This window comes from Martes martes (genome assembly GCF_963455335.1).
Source record: "Martes martes genome assembly, chromosome: 13".
Taxonomy (NCBI): domain Eukaryota; kingdom Metazoa; phylum Chordata; class Mammalia; order Carnivora; family Mustelidae; genus Martes; species Martes martes.
The window spans coordinates 57,120,880-57,140,384 of NC_137901.1; positions in this window are offsets into that span (position 1 = coordinate 57,120,880).

A 19,505-nucleotide genomic window follows, 5' to 3' on the forward strand; every position below is an offset into this window, starting at 1 on the left:
CTTGGATCTTCATCCCCTTAGTGGGGGTGAAAAGCCACCTCAGCGTGGCGCTGAAGTGGCCAGAGATTGATGAGTCTGACAGTTCAACCCACCTCCTAGTTATCAAGCCCCATCTCGTATGGAAGCCAATAGTTCTTTCTAGACTTTTGAATCTCTTGGATTTTACCTTTCTCTCACTTGGTTTCACCTCTTGGCAGAAAAATTGATAGAAGAAAAGGGACACTTTGTGTTTTTTTCTGATTTCCTGTGAGGCCTTGCAGCATGGTTGAGCTTTTCCTTTCTTTCAGGACACAGTAAGTCTCTACCCCTTTTCCCGAAAAGACGCTAATCCCTGGGCTCAGCATCCCTTCTGTTTCCTTTCTCAGTATTCTGGGTTCTCCTCCATGGTGGCGTCCTCAGCCTCCCAGACACACCGATACGTGTGATGGCAGGAAAATCAGGGAATCCTGCCCCCTGGCTTCCTGACAAGGTCGTGCTCAGGGACTACTTGCTAACAGCACCCCTTGTGTGAGCTATGGTGGCTTTGCAATATGTCCGCTTGGCGTCACTGAACTTATTTCCCAGATTTCCGTTCTCTCTTTCCTTCCAATTAGCTGAGCCCCCGGGGGTCATTTTGTGCCAGATGCAGAAGGCAGAAATGAAGCAGCAGCTGGTACGGTTTTTACACTCAGAAGGTGATACAGCTGCAGCCACACCTGCTGCCACGTGCCCACAACTGGCAGATAAGTGACAGTGCCAGTGAGGGGCCCGCCAGTGCTCTCCTTCCAGTCCTTCTGGCTTCTGCCTGTGCTCTGGATCCAAACTCAGACCCATATCTTTGCATTTTGTGAAGATGGCCCAGGTCCTTGTACCAAAATCAGCATTAGTTGTCTACTGCTGAGAAACAAATTGTTCCAAAATGAAATGCTAAAGATTACCAATAAGTATTTAGGATCTCATGCAGTTTCTTTGGGTCAGAAATTCAGGAGTAGCCTGGCTGTGTGGTTTGGGCTCTAAGGTCACTCACGAAGTGACTGTCGCAATCAATGTTGGGTCAGGGCTGCAATCTTCTGAGATATTGATGGGGGAAGAGGCCCACGTCCAAGATGGCTCACTCACATACCCGGCAAGCTGGCGCTGGTTGTGGACCAGAGGCCTCAGTTCCTCTCCATGTGGGCCTCTGCCACTTACCCAAGCTGTGTAAGTGTCCCTGCAGCATGGTAGCCAGCCCTTCCCAGTGTTCCAGGATGGAACAAGGCGGAAGCCAACCATTCTTTTATGACATAGCCTTGGAAGTCATTCTCTGCCATTTCCACAATATCCCATTTGTGGAAAACTATCCTAATTGGTTACAGAAGTCAGCCCTATTTGGTATGAAAGGGGATACACAAGGACACAAATCCCAGGATGTGAGAATCGTTGGAGGCCATCTGAGAGGTTGGCCACCGCCTGCCAGCCTGACTTCCCACAGCAGCTGTCACCTCTACTCATGCAGGCTGGTTAGCTGGAACGTAGAAAAGCTTATCCCTGGGATGCCTAGCCTGTCAATCAACCTCACTCCTCTCCTATGCTGTCCTCTCCATGCTGCTATGCATTTTTTTTCTACCAGCTTCTACTGCAGACATTACCTCTAGTCATTTTTACTCTGTGCTCTAGGGAACATCTATTCAAGTGTAAATAAACTTCTCCCATAGCCTGGATTAATAAGGTTCTCTTTCCCCCACTCCCAAGGAAATGGCCCTATCTGAAACTCTCCCAAGCAGAAGTAAATCATTCTTCCACATTCCAAATACTTCCTCAGTTTCATCCATTGCTCTTCATACTCCACTCGAGCCAAATGGTAGCCACATCCTGTAGCTTGTCACCTTGAAAGGCCTCCCCTCTGAAATCTTAAATAAACATGCCAAATTCTGAGCCTAACCTCTTCAACTGCTAGGTACTCTTTGCTTTATTCCTGTGGTCCTTGCTCTTTGAATTTGAAAGCCGTCTAGTTCATTCTCTGATTATAACCTGTCCCCTTCTTACCTCCTTCCCCAGTACAACCTAAGCCTCACAATGTATTGCTTCATCCAGTCTGACCGACATCCTCAATACTCTTGACTCCTTATAGTTCCAATGTATCTATCCTACAAAATGTCAGTTTTAGAAAAAATCATCCAGGACTTCTAATCCCCAACAAGCTAGAGAAACAAGGATCAGATTTACCTTCCTAACCAACTAAGAAACAGGGGGAAAGCATATATATTTTTTTAATTTTCCTTTTTTTTTTTTTAATAAATCACAAGTGTCAGAAGAGGGGCAGAGGTAGAGGGAGAGAGAAAAGCAAATCTTCAGCAGGCTGCACATTCAGCGCAAAACCTGGCACAGGGCTCAATCTCACAACCCTGAGATCATGACCTGAGCTGAAATCAAGAGTCAGAAGTTTAACCACCTGAGCCACCCAGGTGCCACTAAAAAAATGTTTTTCAAGACTCCAGACATCAAGAAGTAAAGGACACAAAAGAAATTAAGTGGACTCCAGAACTGCAACAGTTTACAGCCTGGAGAGATTTTCCAGACAAAGGGTGCAGGACATGGGAGGCCAGGTGTAGCCCAGTAGTTTCCCTTTGAAACAAGAGTTCTCTTATTTGACCTGAGAGTTCCAAAAATCAAAATGACTAGTTTTCAGGGCAGGGCAGCAGAGATGAAAGAGCCATATAAAGAGTTCTGAACATCTGCAGCGTGCCCCCATCAAGTCTTCCATTATGTACTGATCCATATAAACATCTAAGAAAATTATCTGAGGCCAAAGAAAGAACCACCCAAAAACATTAGAGGGAACAACAGTCAGAGTTCACATAGAGCCTGATTAGCTTCGGTTCCCACTGGATAGAGAATCCAGAAAGATTTTGGCTCAATGAATGGAGCAAAATCATCTCTAGACTAAGCAAAGCTGTAGTCCAGCCTAGCAAAGCAATAACTGAAAGGATCAAACTGTCCAAGTAACTTAATGGCATCGGAGAACCAAGCTCAAGAACATTTATTAGAATACAAAAATATCCAGCATCTGAGTAAGTAGAATTAACAGTGTCTGGCAAACAATCCAAATTACCAGGAACACAAAGAATCAGGAAAATATGATGTATTACAAAGAAGAAAAGTAAAGAAATCAGTCAAAACTGACCCAAAAATAACATGGATGGTAGAATTAGTAGACCAGTACATTAAAGCAATTATTTTGTAACATTATTTCAGATTATCAAGAAAGTAGAGAAAAGACTTAACATATCTAAGCAAAAACACGAACACGAACGATGTAAGAATGACACAAACTACTTCAAGAGATGAAAACTACAAAGCCTGAGATAAAAAAAAATATTAGTGGGATTAATAACAGATTAGAAAGTAGAAGAAGTTAGTGAACTTGAAGATATTGATAGTAACCATTCAAAAAAAAATACAGAGAGAAAAGATTGAGCTTCCCTAGAGTGGGGGAAAGAGGGATAGAAAAAATATTTGAAGAAATAGGGCCAAAATTTTCCAAACTTGATGGAAATTATAAATGCACAGATCCAAGAAGCTCAATAAACCTCAAGCACCCGAAACATAAAGAAAACTACACCAACATACATCATAATCCAATTGCTAAAAACCAATGACAAAGAGAAAATCTGAAAAGCAGCCAGAGAAAAAATACATTGCATGCAGAGAAAGGCACAAATTTCAGCAGACTTCTTCTTCGACACAACGAAAGCCAGGAAATAGTAAAGCAACCATTTAAAGTTCTGAATGGATTAAAAACTGTCAACCTAGAATTCTATACCCAGTAAGACTATTTACCAAAACAAAGGTAAAATAAAAACACTTTTTGACCTATGAAAACTAAAAAAATTCATCAGGAGACTCATGAATATAAGAAATGAGTCAAAGATCTCAGGTGAAAATTTGCATCTGTGCAAAGAAATAAAGAACACTGGAAAGAGTAATAAATGGTTAAATGCAAAAGGCCTTTTTTGTTCTTATTTAAATATCTTAAAGGATAATCAACTATTTAAATTTTTTATTTTATTATTAAAAATAACAAAAAATGTAGGGTGTGGTTTATAACATAGGTAGAGAAAGAAGGTATGACAACAATTGCATAAAGGCAGAGAGGGGAGAAATGGAGGTATATCCTTATAAGAGTCTTCTAGAATACATGAAGAATGTCTACCTTCAAGAATCTTAAAGGTAAACAGTGATAAGGAAGTTAAAGATGCTATAGTAAAGATACTATAAACCCTGAAGCAACCACTAACATCAAGCAACAAGAGTTATGACTACTAAACCAACGAAGGAGATAAAAACTGAATCATAAAAAAAGACTCAATTAATCCAAAAGAAGGCAGAATAAGAGAAAAAAATGGAACAAAGAACAGATGGGACAAATAGAAAACAAAGAGCAAGATGGTAGATTTAAACTAGACTATATCAATAATCCCATTAAAATGTAAATGGGCTACATGCCCCAATTAAAAATCAAAGATTGTCACAGATTGGATAAGAAAGCAAGATCCAACTATATGCTGCCTACAAGAAACCCACTTTGAACATAAACAAAGAAAGAAACCTATCCATCTGCTTTCTGTAATACACCCAAGCTCCTGAAGCCTATAAGAAGAAAATCACACAAATGGGAGTATTATTGCTGCTGTAAATTCTTGGGATCTGTCTTTTCCTTCTAAGTCTCCATGGCAAATAGTTCAAGACTTTCTGCACTCAAGCTACCTAGGGGGCAACAATGGCTCTAGAACCTAATTCAAAGGGAAAGTAAATGGTCCACGCTCACAGCTATACGTCTATTTATCTCCATGTCCGCTCTCACTTCCTTTTTACAAAACTCGAGAGAAAGAATCCTTCAAGAGACAGGTTCTGAGGGCAGGAGCCATCGCTGTTGCCCGGGGCTCAGGACCATATGAGGGATGGGCGGGTGGGTTTCCTTCCTCTCTGTTCCAGGAGCTGCTGCTCACGGCCTCCCCGTCTGACAGACACCCTGCTCCCTTGGGTGCTTGATCAGGAAATGTGAGGGTGTCAGACTACCTCCTAAGTACCTCTCTGATCCGTCCTCTTCCCCACCCCCACCCAAACCAATACAACACTCTCCCAAGCACCACTCGTGTGTCCTCCGCAGGGGCCTGCAAACTCCTCTCTCGTGTTTGATCACCGCCCTCCCAATCCACCCTCCAGGCTTCATCCAGAGGATCTTCTAGAAAGCCGGAGTGATCCCTTCACACCTCCTAGGTCTGCTTAACTCTTCCTTGCCCACCCCCTGCATTGTATTCAAGGCAAAGCCCTGGCTCTTCGATCTGCCTCATGGGACCTGGCCACCTGGTCCCCCACAGCCTCCCTGGTCCCCTGGGCCACCATCCTCTTTCACATCCTCCCACATTTCACATCGCATGCACTGTTCCCTCAGCCTCGAAAGCCACTCTACCCTGCGACTCCTCTCCTGGGCCCGCCCTTCAGCTTCAGCTTTGTTTTAAGTGTTCCTCCCTCCTCGGAGCAGGATGACTCAGACTACAAACTCAGGAGACGCAAGAAGCTTCACCCTATTTTTCAAATCAACATATATGTGACTCCAGCCCCCATCATGCCAGACTAGAAGTAAATTAGATCTCAATCTCTCTTGAGGCTTTTATGTTACCCACTCCCCAATATTGTGCAAAACCCCAGTGTTATGTAGTTGGGAGCCCCCCCACCCCACCCCCGCAATGCACTCATGATAGCCAGGAAGACCTCATCCAGCCCATGTGATCATCAGGCCATGTCAGCCTGTGTGAACCAGGGCTGGGCAGCCAGGCATCAAAGGGTCCCATCTCTGGGAGCATCACACAGCGGGCCCCTCTGGGGTCTTGCCACCCCCTCCGGTTTCAAGAATCCACAGCTCCCTCTCTCCATCCCGTCCTGAGACATCCTTTCTCTCAGTGTCGGTTCTCCCAGTCTCTCTGCACCATCCCCCTACCTCACTCCCAGGACAACTGCTTCAGTAGGAGGGTCTGACAGACAACCTCTACTTTTCTCCTACCCACAGCGGATCTCCCATGGCCAGGAGTGGAGCACCTCAGTCCCCGCCTTCATGAGGAAAGGGAAGTGAGAACCAACTAGAAGGAAACCCCAACCCAAACTTTGGTAAAAGGTTTTACAAAAAGGTATCCTGCTTCATTGCAGAAAGCCTTACCTAGCCCTACAGACTAGATTCTCCATCTCTGAGGACCTTACCTTCATAACCTCCGTGCACCCTCTCTCCCCATTTGATGTCTGTGTCACACCCCACCACTTGATGTCTGGTGTCCTGTCACCAGACAGGAGCTCCAGGGGCAGAGAGCCTGACACAGGGCCACCACATCGTGTTGATTGAGACTGGCAGAATCAGCAAAGAAGCAAGCTCTGCCCTTTGGAATGCACAGACAAGTCCTGCACACTTGGAGATGCTGCCCTGGGTCTTGACAAACTCTGAAACATCAAAACCCCCAAAATATTTGCTCTTACTTGAGAAACTGCTAGAAAGCCCTGCTCAGGGGCACTACAAGGAAAGGAACTGGTATTGATCTTGGTCCTGACAGAAGGGGGAGAAAAGAAAGCAGATAGAAGTGTGTGTGTTCTGAGGGAATAGAAGTTAAAACGCAGGCAATTAGCAGACAATGTGTCGTTTTCACACTGCTTCTCTTCCAGCTAATGGCATTTAAATGACGGTGGTGATTCAGCACGTCTCAGCCCCGCATGACGTTCTCTGCCAGGAAATCTGAAGCATGCGGGGACATCTGCACAGGCTGTTGTGTTCCTCGTTCCGAATAACAGCCCTAGCTTTGTCCCCCGCTCTTGTGCTGAGAGGGAGTGGCAGCGGTTTTGCAAATCCGTCCACAGATCCTCTAAGAGCCTCCCCACAACAGGTGATGCCTGTTTTTTTCAGTGTGTGTGATTTCCTAGATGAGGTCCTAAAAAGGCACAGTCGGGGTCCTCACCCCCTCATGTACCACCCTTCTGGGGCGGGTGGGCAGCCGGATGGCCCCAGGAAAGGCCTCCAACCAACAGCCAGTGAGGGACTGGGTCCTCAGTCAACAATCTCTAGACTCGGTGGGAAGAGGATTTTTCAGCCCCAGGTAAGCCTCAAATGACGGCACCTACACCTACACCTCAGGAGAGACACTGTGGAAACACCCACCCAAGATTCCCCCAGATTCCTGGCCCTTGGAAACTGTTTAAGATAACAAATATTTGTTCTTTTTAGCTTAGGCTTTGAAGGATAATTCAGTATCTCTGACTCGGGTTCCAATTCCAGTACCTAATAGGAGCTTCCAGAAAGAAGTTTGTCTAGTCTAGAAATGTAAAGGTGTAGGTCAACACTCTTTATTATCCCTTAGATTCTAGAACCTTCTACCTGGGTATTATATCCCAAAGTATGGCACACAGACCACAGATGGTTCATGAGATGACTGTAGCTGGTGCAAAGATGAACTTTTATTTTTATAACATTTCTGAATTTATTATACTAGGTATTAGAAAAGTACTGGTTTTCCATTTCCAGTGCTGATGGATTTCTTAATGTCTAAGGGGCATTTGTGCATGGAGAGGAATATTCACTACTAATTGTAACTCAGGCGATGTCCCAGCTATTAATCTTAGGAATTTATTAGACAATTAGCATTCTTTTAGATATTAAACAACCAACATTGCCCTAAATATTTACGATTACCACTAATAAATAAAAAAATTGTAGGTTTAGCAAAGTAAATGTTCCCGATCAATAAAAAACCTAGATTGCAAACCTAACCTGCCACTTTTAGACATTTAATTAAAATCTTGCAACTAACATATTAATTCCCTTAAGTATTCTGAGACTCTTTAAATGCAAAATGGTCACCCCAGAAATGTAAAACTACAAAACGGATTAATGCCCTTACACCCAAAGAGGTTACGATGATACTGGTACCATGGCTTTAATTGGTTCCCTTTACCCTTGCGCATTCCCAGCAACACGTGCTTTACATTGTTCTAGGATTTCAATAGCTCTGTCAGTCCCATAAACTGATATTTTACATCTTTCTAGGATTCTAGAAATTTACCAGACTCCAGAGTAAGAGAATATTACTTTGATGCTACTGGGAGATGGCACTTGTTCTATCTACCTCACTTCCGGTGTTCTTTAGCAATGTTGACTCTGAGACCCGAAGTCTTTTCCAGTAATGAACTGGTCTCTCGGTTTTGTATGTGGCATCTACTTAAGGTCCAATAATTAAGATTTGTTGGTCTGGTCTATCCCCATAATTAGAAGCTCAGGGACATATGTCTTATTAGCATCTCATTATAATTAGTGGCATTTTCCAGAGTTTTGTTGAAAAAATAAGAGGAGTAAGTCTGGGGCTTGCTTTTTCTTCTTTTAAGGGCATTTGTCTAATGTGTTATCTGGGAACCCATGTTTGGATGGATATTCTTTAGCTGGTTACTGTGTGGGATCACAAATGCTGGCCCATGGTTACTTCACTTTCCATTTGCTCTCTTGTTCATGGCACACTTCCATTGTATACTGGGATTATTTTAGCTAACTAAAATAGGAGTTTCGAGTCACTCCTTATTGGTTACTCTGGTCCAACTCAACAGCCGGCAAAAAGACTGGATATCCACAGCTAGCAGAGATAACATTTCCATTATTCAAATAACAAGGCTGGGGTCTTTTCCATTAAACCCACCCTTTCTTGGAATAACTCCATTTTTTTTTATTTTATATTACCTATCCTGATGTTTTTGTTTTTATTTTTTTAAAGATTTTATTTATTTATTTGACAGACAGAGATTGCAAGTAGGCAGAGAGGCAGGCAGAGGGCAGGTGGGGCAGGCTCCCCACTGAACAGAGAGCCCGATGCGGGGCTCCATCCCAGGACCCTGGGATCATGACCTGAGCCGAAGGCAGAGTCTTAACCCACTAAGCCACCTAGGCACCCCAATCCTAATGCTTTTTTATTGTTGCTCCAAAGCATGGACTCAACCCTTAATTTAGTCTTTTTCTTTTAATTAGACGAGTGTTAGAAACCAAAATCTGGGCCCCACGAGTGTGTATGAGTTGCCACTATTGGAAGAAATGCTATTTCCTATTGATGTGGTTGGGACATTTTTTTTTCCAAAATAACTGTCAATGACATTTCTTTGAAGTCCATGTGTTCACAGCGATGTTCCACATTTAGTGCTTTGTCATATTATCTGATCTGTCCAATAACATGATTCCATCAATCACCAAGACTTTGTCTCCAGGATGGATGTACTACAAAGTTATATGGCTTCCTTTTAAAATCTGTTTAACATTAAAAAGTGAGGCAACTAAAAAAAAATACATTATAAATAACATCAGTGGGACGTGACATAGACCCTGAGTGTGAATAGCGAATGAGAGGACCTCTGAGCTTGCCCCCTGGTCTGTCCACGTGGGAACCCCGCCCCTCCCCCACCCCAGCCCCAGTACAATGGATTAGATTCCTGCTCCTGCCTCAGAGTAGCACTACAGACTGGGCGGCTTCAAACGACAGAAATGTCTTGTCTTAGTTCTGGAAGCTAGAAGTATGAAATCAAGGTGTTGGCAGGACCATGTTCCCTCTGAAACTTGTTAAGGAAGGATTCCCCTCACCTCCCTGGCTTGTAATTATAACGGTCCAATCTCTCTATCTGTCACCACCTTGCCATCTTCTCCAGCGTGTTTGTGTCTCTCTCTTCTTACAAGGACACGGCTCAGATTAAGGGTTACCTTGCTCCAATAGGACTTCATCCTAACTAAGTACATCTAAAAGGGCCCTATTTCCAAATAAGGTCACATTCACAGGTCCTGGGGGTTTTGACTTCATCATATCTTTTGGGGGGAACAAAGGTCAACCCATAACAACAGGCTTATCAGGAAGCAGAGCCCAGCTGTGGCCTGAGGAACATTCTAGCCTGGTCTTTCACTCCAGGTGATCAAGAGCAGGGGCTGGGAGTAAGAGGTTGGAGGCAGTGAGGTCCCAAAGGCAGAAGGCAGATGGACCCACGGAACAGACCTCAGACTCCCTCCTTCTGGTCAAGAGTGTAGACCCTCAGCCAGAAGGGTTGGTCAGAATTACAGATGGTAAGGGAGAGGCAGTGTGGAAGAGGGGAGAATGACCTTACCGATAAAGTTTCTTAAGCTGTAAATGGAAAAGACTGGGCTGATTCGAGGGTTTTCCAGTTTCATTCCGGGGAGCTGCCTCTGTCCCCATGCAGAAGGGTGAACACCGTGTCCCACCGCAGCTGTGCTCTTGCTCCTTTCACTAGTTGTACAACTAGTGAACTATAGATATTATTTGTCTCTTCTTTTTGCTGGTGAAATACATATAACGTAAACTTTCCCATTTTAACCATTTGTAAGTGTACAGATCAGTGGCACTCAGGACACTCCACTGTTGTGCAACCGTCACCCCCATGGGGGAGGGGGGTCGGGTTGGGTGAGGGAGGTCAAAAAGGACAAATTTCCCTGACAAATAATTAGTCATGGGGATGTACAGTATGGCATGGTGACAATAGTTAACAATACTATATTTTACGTTTGAAATTTGCTAGGAGAGTAGATCTTAGAAGTTCTGATCGTAAGAAAAAAATTCATAGCTTATGCGGTGATGGATGTTAACTTATAGTGGTGATCATTTTGCAATATATACAACATCACTATGTTGTATACCTGCAACTAATACAATGTTGTATTTCAACTATATTGCAATAAAAAAAACCAAACTTATCTGAATTTACAGAAGTTTAAAAAAAAATCAACCAAACAAAAAATGCTTAAGAGGATAAATTTTCTCATGTACAGTTTTACAGAATAATATAAAACAAAACAAAAACTTGTCCTCCTTCCTTTCCAAGTGATGTAAATGCCTCAGGGTAAAGAAGTCTTTCCGCCTGGGGAACTTGCTGGGCTCACTTCCTGCCTCTTGCATACCTTGAACCATCCCTCTTGACCTCTCTGTTTGCACTATCCCCACCCCCCCCCTCACATTCCCAGCCTTTGCCTCTGCAGGGGCTTTAGGGTTCTGTGGCCTTGAATTTCCTCCTCTAATTTCCTTCCTCCTCCTAAAATCCCGTAGGTTTTAGGTTTGCCTTTGTAGGATTTCAAATGGGAATCAGAGTGTTTATTTTTTTTTCTTAGCAGCCTGAAGCAACAAATACAAGTTACTGGTAGGAACAAGGATGGGACATTTGTTTGTGGAAACCTCTAGACGGTTGTGACCAGTTCTGGATCGTTCCAGCTCACCCCAACCCACAGAATCCCTGGGGCCCCCTCATGTTGTCTCAGTAGGAACTCATCCTTCAGGAAATATCCATGCCAGGCAGCCTGTGTAAATGTTAGCCCCAAGCAGACTGGATAGTAGCTCTTAGGACAGATCCTCCCCATCTGCGGGGACTTCTCTTCCTGAGATGGCTGTCTCTGACCCTGCCTTGAACCTCCAGCTCTTGCCACTGGGCTAGTGCTGAGCCCGAATCCGCTAATATAAGACACAGCCTAACAGAGCCATTTCAATATGATTGGATAATCGTGTGCTAGTGGGTTGGGGGGCACTTAACCTTTTGACTCCTTTACCTTTTCCTATAAGAGAAACTCATACAGCTGCCTCAATCCTTTTTTTTTTTAATTTTGTTTATATATTTGAGAGAGACAGAACGCATATGGCGCGTGTGCAAGGGAGGGGCAGAGGGAGAGGGAGAAGTAGACTCCCCGCTGAGCAGGGAGCCCCACACAGGGCTCGATCCCAGGACCCTGGGATCATGACCTGAGCCAAAGGCAGAGGCTTAACTGACTGAGCCACCCAGGCGTCCCCGCCTCCATCCTATTGAGTTGTAAGAATCTGATGCACCACATAAGTCATGGGTCAACCTAGAAACCCAATGTCATTGGATGTTTGTAGAGTGAACAAGACAGCATTCCACTCCACTTTCTCTACTCCTAAGAGAGCAGAGACTATTTCAGAACCCCCGAAGCCCGGTGTCAGATGGAAAAGAAACTAAACTTGCAAACGCCACCCCCCAGGGGGCAGCCTGGCCGACCACTTCCTGGCCGCCATCCCCTCTTCTGTGTGAAGGCAGGGTCTTCCCTCTTCTTCCTGCAAGGACGTGGCACGGAACAAAATGAAATAGGAAGACATGGTCAACATTGAAAGGGCCCCATGAATGAAAGGCACAGCTGATATGGGTATCAGGCATAAGGCTCCATCCAAAGATTTTCACCCAGAGAAAGGGAAAGTCGCGGTACATAAAATGGTCATTAATGGAACTAACGATGATGGGCAGGCCTGGGAAGAGATGGCTCTTCACCACGGCATCTGGGCAGCAATGCCGGCGTGGACTCTGGGCTCTTCCAACTGTTTCCATGAACGAGATGGGCCCCGCAGGCCTGGAGCTCGGCGAGCAGCCGGCTGCCCGTAAACAGAGAGAACACCACAACCAGGCCGCAGATGCACTGCCTGGCATCTGCAGACGCTTTCTCTTGGTTCATTAAAGCAACATTAAGATGCCCCTTTATCCCTCTATGTTCATATAAATAATAGGATGAAAATGTAATTACCATAGCAACTTAATTAAGAACAGCTACGGAAGTTGCCCCTTGCTCCTTGTGTACGAAAAACTGGATCTGGAGCCCTTGGTCTACACCAGCTCTGTGGGCAGACAGCACCTTCATTCTCCGAAAGTGGCCCCAGGAAACTGGTTTTATCAGCTGCATTTTGCAGGCGCAGAAACTGACCCTGTGGCTTCCCTGAGGTTGCACCAGCGCCAAAAGGCCTTGGCAGGACCGGAACTCGGGCCAGCTGCACCCACGTGTCCCCCAGGCCCTCCCTGGCGGGCCTGGGCTCTCAAGCCTGCTTCCTGGGTTCAAGTCATGGCCCCTTGGCTCTCTGGCTGTTGGCTCTTGGGCAGTTAAATCTCTCTGCCTTAATTTCCACATCCGGACAACTCAATCAGGCGCTTCTTGGCAACGGGCACAGTTTGCAGAGATCCGTGGGCTCTTTGCGTCCCTTCCTTTCCCCCTTTATTGAAAATGAACCGCTGTCTTGCCACCAGTCTGGCCTTGGCAGTTTTACCCCGGAGCGTTTCCACAGAGGCATCTCTTTTCACTTGCTCCCATGGGGGACACAGTGGATTTGCAGCTAATTCACAGGATGAAGAAAAAGGCAGCCCAGATCAGGGAGCCCGTGAGCACATGACGAATGCCAGGGAAAGAGAGCTTTCCCCGTAGCCTCAGTCAAACAGCGGCCTTGGAAAGCAGACCATATTGCAAAAGCTGCCTGGGAGCCCTGGAACTTGGGGCCTGGAAGACCCACGCCCAGTCATGCTGCCGCCGAAGCGCCCCGAGCTGGAGTCGGGTCAGAGTCTGCTCTGGGCTTCTTCTGGCCAGCTCAGACCATGGCGTGCATGCTAGGCAGACGGGTGCCCACGTGCTCCTGAGTCTGACTTTTCCAGAGTCCCCTGGCCACCTGGAAGGAGCAGAGAAACCGGCAGATGCTGCCCCTGACACTCAGCTTTGCCGTCTTAGATGAGAGCGCGGCAGCAAGAGAGGCCCCCCTTGGACTTGAAAGGCTGAATTGGCAGCTTCACCGCCTACCCCTGGCAGGCCCCGGTTTCCCACTGCACCCACCTTGCCCAACACCCACTCCTCGATCCTCCCTGACCTTGGTCCTGCCAGGAATGCTGGGACGGAAGCCTCCTCCAGTGGGGAGGGGGAGGGTGACACCTCCCCTTACTGGTCCCTCCAGGCTGAGCCAATGCACCGGAGGGCACTCCTGCTCCCTAGGAGGAAGCCCAGGGATGACAGGTTGGGACCACTACCGGTCAGGGACAGCTGGGCTTTCCTGGGGGTCTGCCACAGCCTGGAGAGAATGTATGACTCAGGGGCTGTATGACGGCTTCTGCATCCTTCCAGGGCCGTCAGATTCTAGAGCAGACCTAACAGCTCCTCACTGGTTAGCAAGGTGGAGAAGCTAGTGCTGCCTTTCCCCAGCTGAAAAGAGGGTTTCCTGGAGCTGGAAACCTATTGAATCTGGGTTTTTGCACCCCGCACACTGGCTGTCCCTCCCCAACCAGAGGCATAATGCTGGGGTCCCGCTCACCTACTGCTTTAATGAGGGTGGGCAGGGAGGGCATCTGCCCACCCAAGTCTCCCTGTCTTCCCAACATTATCCCAGCATCTCCATCTATTTGATAAAATACCAATTTATTGGATATTACCCTCATTTTAAATTATATATATCCGTTTAAACATAACTCACCTTCTCTTTCCAATCCCATTAGCTTATAAAAGCATTAGCAAATTGTCACACATTTAAATGACCGTGTAATAGGTATTGGTTTTAATTGTCAGTACTTAAGTGGCCATTATAACAAAGTGTTGTGCTTCATAAGTCAGGTAAGCCCCTCACTCTCCAAGGAAAAACGCTTAATACGTGGCTGCTGAAAAGCTTAGTACCCAATTTGTAACCTACTGGTAACCCATACATAGGGCGATGGCATTTTGACATTGACTGCAGGAGTTTTTTTATTTCTTTTCATTTTTTTTTTATTGTGGTAGAATATATGGAATGTAAAATGTATCATTTTAAACATGTTACGTTCATTTCAGTGACACTAAGTCCATTCATATTACATGCAACCATCACCATTATCCACCTTTGGAATTTTCTCATCCCAAATCGAAACTCTGTACCCATTAAACAGTGACTCCCCTGTCTCCCTCCCCTCAGCCCCTGGCAGCCACTACTCCACTTTCCAACTCTGTGGATATGAGTTACTCTCAGTAACTCATATAAGTGGGATCATACAGAATTTGTCCTTTGTGACTGGCTTATTCCATTTAGCAAATGTCTCCAAGGTACATCCATGTTGTAGCCTGTCGCAGTCTCCTTTTGAAGGCTGAATGCCATCCTCTTGTATGTACAGACTTACGTTTTGTTTATCCGTTCATCTGTTGATGGACATTGGGTTGTTTCCACCTTTTAGCCATTGTAAATAATGCTGGTATTGGCCTCAAGGGTCTTAGTTTTTTTGTTTGTTTTTTTTTTAAGATTTTATTTATTTATTGGACAGACAGAGATCACAAGTAGGCAGAGAGGCAGGCAGAGAGAGAGGAGGAAGCAGGGTCCCTGCTGAGCAGAGAGCCTGATGCGGGGCTCGATCCCAGGACCCTGGGATCATGACCTGAGCCGAAGGCAGAGGCTTTAACCCACTGAGCCGCCCAGGCGCCCCCCAAGGGTCTTAGTTTTACACTCTAGTCCTATGTTTTCCTATTCCCTTCTCACCCATGTGTGGTTTATGCCCCCTGGGACCGAACACTGGACTCCGCCACGGCCCCTCAGTAAACTGTGTTAAACTACCAAAGCAACATGATTTCTAACACCAGAGTCAGAGGTAAGATACCGAAGGTAAATGAGCCTTCCTCTCTACAAAACTGTTCCTCACCGTTTGGGGGGTAGGGGTGGTCACCAACCCATTTGAGAAGCTAAAAAAAAATTTTTTTTAAGATTTTATTTATTTATTTGACAGAGAGAGAGAAAGAGCAGGAGAGGACGAAGCAGACTCCCGGCAGAGCAGGGAGCCTGAGGCAGGGCTCGATCCCAGGACCCTGAGATCATGACCTAAGTCAAAGGCAGATGCTTAACCCACTGAGCCCCCCAGGCACCCAGAAAATCTAAAAAGTTTTGAACTCTCTCCCATTCAGAAAATAACACACACACTCCCACAAACATTACATTTTTCATGTCCATGGACACCCTGAAGCCCAACCTTAGACCATAGGTTTATTTCTGCTATAATTAATTTCTTCCCCCAAAAGTTATAAATCAAAGACTTGTATGGTTGAAATGCTGATTAAAGCAAATAATCGCTTCTGGCTTGACAAGTCCAGAAAGCTGAATGTCTGTATGTGGAACTTCCCTAACAAGGAACACCGCAGCAGAAAGATGACCTTGGAGATTTACAAAGTGTCTCCAAAGGACCTGGGAGGTTAGAAGCAGAGCACGTGGCTCCCACCCCAGACACAGAGATCAGTGACGGCAGGCACGGAGAAGGGAGCCCATGAGAGGAAAGCCTGCCCCTCACACATTCGAACTGGAGTCTTCGCCCATGCCTGCCTCTCCCCCTTCTGATCATTGGCAGCTTTGGCCGCAGGGCCCCATGATGGCCCCTCACTTAAGCACAGCATTTTCCCACTTTCCCAGGGAATTACTCAAGGAGTCAGAGACCCTAGTTTCCAATGTAACTGCCGCCTGACGTTCCGTGCCCCAGAAGGGGCTGCAGCAGGCATCAAACACAGCTCTACCTAAGAGCAGAGCTAGTTGACGAAATAAGTCAATCGGAGAAAGACAACTATCATATGATCTCTCTGATATGAGGAAGTAGAGATGCAACGTGGGGGGTTTGGGGGGTCAAAAGAATAAATGAAACGAGATGGGATCGGGAGGGAGACAAATCATAAGAGACTCTTAATGTCACAAAACAAACTGAGGGGGGCCGGGGGGAGGGGGGTCAGGAGAGGGTGGTGGGGATATGGTCATTGGGGAGGGTATGTGCTATGGTGAGTGCTGTGAAGTGTGTAAACCTGGTGATTTACAGACCTGTACCCCTGGGGCTAATAATACATTATATGTCAATAAAAAATTTAAAAATTATTAAAAAAAAGAAAAAAAAAAGAGCAGAGCTGGTTGAATGGACCAAGGTTGCAGGAACTACCTAGCTTGGGCTGCAAGAGTGCTGAGATCAGCCAATCTCTGATCTGGGGGGATCTGGGGTTCCCTACAGATTTGCCATCTCTGACCAAGAAATACAAAGTCCTACTGAATTTAACACAGAGCTGGTGGCTGAGCCTATGCCAATGCCAAGGTGTGCTGGGGGATTTGTGCCCTGGTATCCGGGCATCTTCATAGACAGTGATTTGAACATGAGAAATGGGTCCTCGGAGGTGCACACCTGGGGGCAGAGCCAGGTGTGTGTTTGTGTGTGTGTGTGTGTGTTTTGGGGGGATGGTGAAGTGGAAAGAGGACCACGCAGATGTCTTATGTCTGGTCCCCCACGGAGGGCAGGGCTCCAAAACAAAACTTAAGACCTCTTGTCTTAGAACCTTTGTGGCACCCTTCCACATGCTCCACAGAGCGAGGGACTGGGACAATCAACCTTTTCCCTTGGCCAGGGAATCCTGGGGGGCCACAGCGGTGTACAGCTTTCAAGGTTTTGTGCTGTGGTAGAAACTGGCCACAGTATTGAGGCAGGGATGAAGCCAACTCTTGGAGACCCACACAGGCAGCAGGGACAGCCCTGATAGGGGTCACTCTCTCCCTTTCCCAGAAACCTTAGACCCTCATGATCAAATGACATGGGACCCCGATGGTGATTCTACTGTGGAGGCTGGACCCACCAACAGCCCTTCCTACTCTCATCTCCATGAGCACTCTCCCGCCTTCTATAATGCGTGCTTACATGACTGTCATACCGAGTCGATTCTAAGATGCACATTGTAGGATTCAGATAGGGACGTTTCTCACAACACTGTCAGGCAAGTGACAGGCATGACAACCTCCATCCTGTGGTCGTCACTTTGAGTAATTGGCGTTATGGGTCCTACACCCAGTGAGTTTAATTGCCATTTAAAAGTATTCTCAAAAATATTATACTATGATTTGGCCTTGAAATGAGAAAATACCGTGGATGTGATGAGCATGGGCACAGAGCAGTGGGGTGTGAATTTGATGTTAGCGAAGCAAATATTTCACATTGCAATTTCATGTTTTCTTGCAAGGCAACAGCCAAGTGACTTAACAAAGGAAGGCACTCTCAGAGGGTGATACGTGAGAAGGAACTGCCTAGCCGCATTAGGAATGCCACTGAAGGCCAAGAAATCAGCAAACCCTGGGAAGATCTTTACAGGAAGTGTTACTCTCTCCTACCGTGATGGCCCAGTCACCACGGGAGACACAGGCCCATGCCCTGAACCCAAAGTGGATCCCATGTAGTTGCAGGTTGATGCTGAACGGGGAGAAGTTTTAGAAATACCCTAACCGATGTATTTCACTGATCTAATTTTATGGAAGCACAAGAGTGACATATGGTTAAAGTGCATGTTTGTGGAGTCCAAACAAGCTCTTCGAATAAATATAGCGAAAAATTTGCTGTGCTAAAAAAAAAAAGTATGTTAAAGGTATTGGCAGTTTTTATTATTCAGTGATCCACAAAATTGGTGCATCTTAGAATCAATGGTTTCCACAGTGAGATACCACCTCACATCAGTCAGAATGGCTAAAATCAGCCCTTTAGGAAACCACAGGTGTGGGCGAGGATGCGGAGAAAGGGGAACCCTCCTACACTGTTGGTGGGAATGCAAGCTGGGGCGGCCACTCTGGAAAACGGGATGGAGGTTCCTGAAAAAGTTGAAAACAGAGCTACCCTATGACCCAGCCATGCACCTAACCGTTGTCTCTAAAACGAGAGACAATAAGACACGGTGACTGGATGCATAAACCGGGGAGTCACAGACATGGATTCAACCCAAGCGCTTCCCTGATAAGCCAGTAATCTTGTACATGGTACTTCACTTTGCCTGTCAGCCCGCACGTCTTCATCTGTGAGAGAGGAAAACCAATGACCACACCATGGTGCTGAGAGGACGTGCACGTCGTAGACCCCTTTTCATGACAGTTGCCTCCTCGCGTTTTTTGTGAATGTGGCAACCGTGGCGCTGGGCGTGACTGACCATGTCAGGACTTTATTGCCTTAATCCCAATCATGTGACCTAGGTTGGTCCAATCAGAGTGAGGCACAGGACTTGGGTGGTTTGGGGAAGAGAAATTTTCTTTTGTCGAGATGGTCTAGATTCCATGAGTTCTGTAATCCCTTGGTTACCAAGGATGCCGGCCTGAAGAGGGGGCTGACCGTGGAGGGGGCAGGGGGAAAGAGCCCAGCTCAGCCCCTCGGACTCCTGCTGAGGTGACTGTGGTTTATGAGCCATAAAGTTCCATTTATTCAAACAAATTCCAAGTGTGTTTTCTGTCATTTGCCACCAAAAACATTCTGGTTCAGTCTGGAAAGCACCTAAAAAGTACGTAATAAATGTACTTAAATAAAAGTACTTAATAAATGGTCTCTATGGTTATCAACTGAGAGTTTACAATAGATTCTGTGAATGGGGGTGAGTCTCCCCCACTGCTTCCCTCTCCCTTGTCCTCACTCGTACCTTTTTTGGAGCAACATGGTTGCTCCTCCAAGCAAAGCTTCTGTTCCGTAGCCACAGGCGAGCTTGTGTGCCTGCTCTGGGATTCTACCACAAATCATGGCGACGCGGCTCACTGCCTCCGCTCTGCCACCCAGAACACTGGAAGGCAGTGACTCGGGCACATCTTTTTCTTCTGAGACTAGGGTGAGGGAAGAAAGGCTGCCAGCGGGGTCTAGTCCCCATACAAATCCTGCCCGCCACTCAAGACGCACATGTGTTCCTCCTCTTCCGGGAAGCCCCCCAGCCTGCTCCGGCCATCACCTCT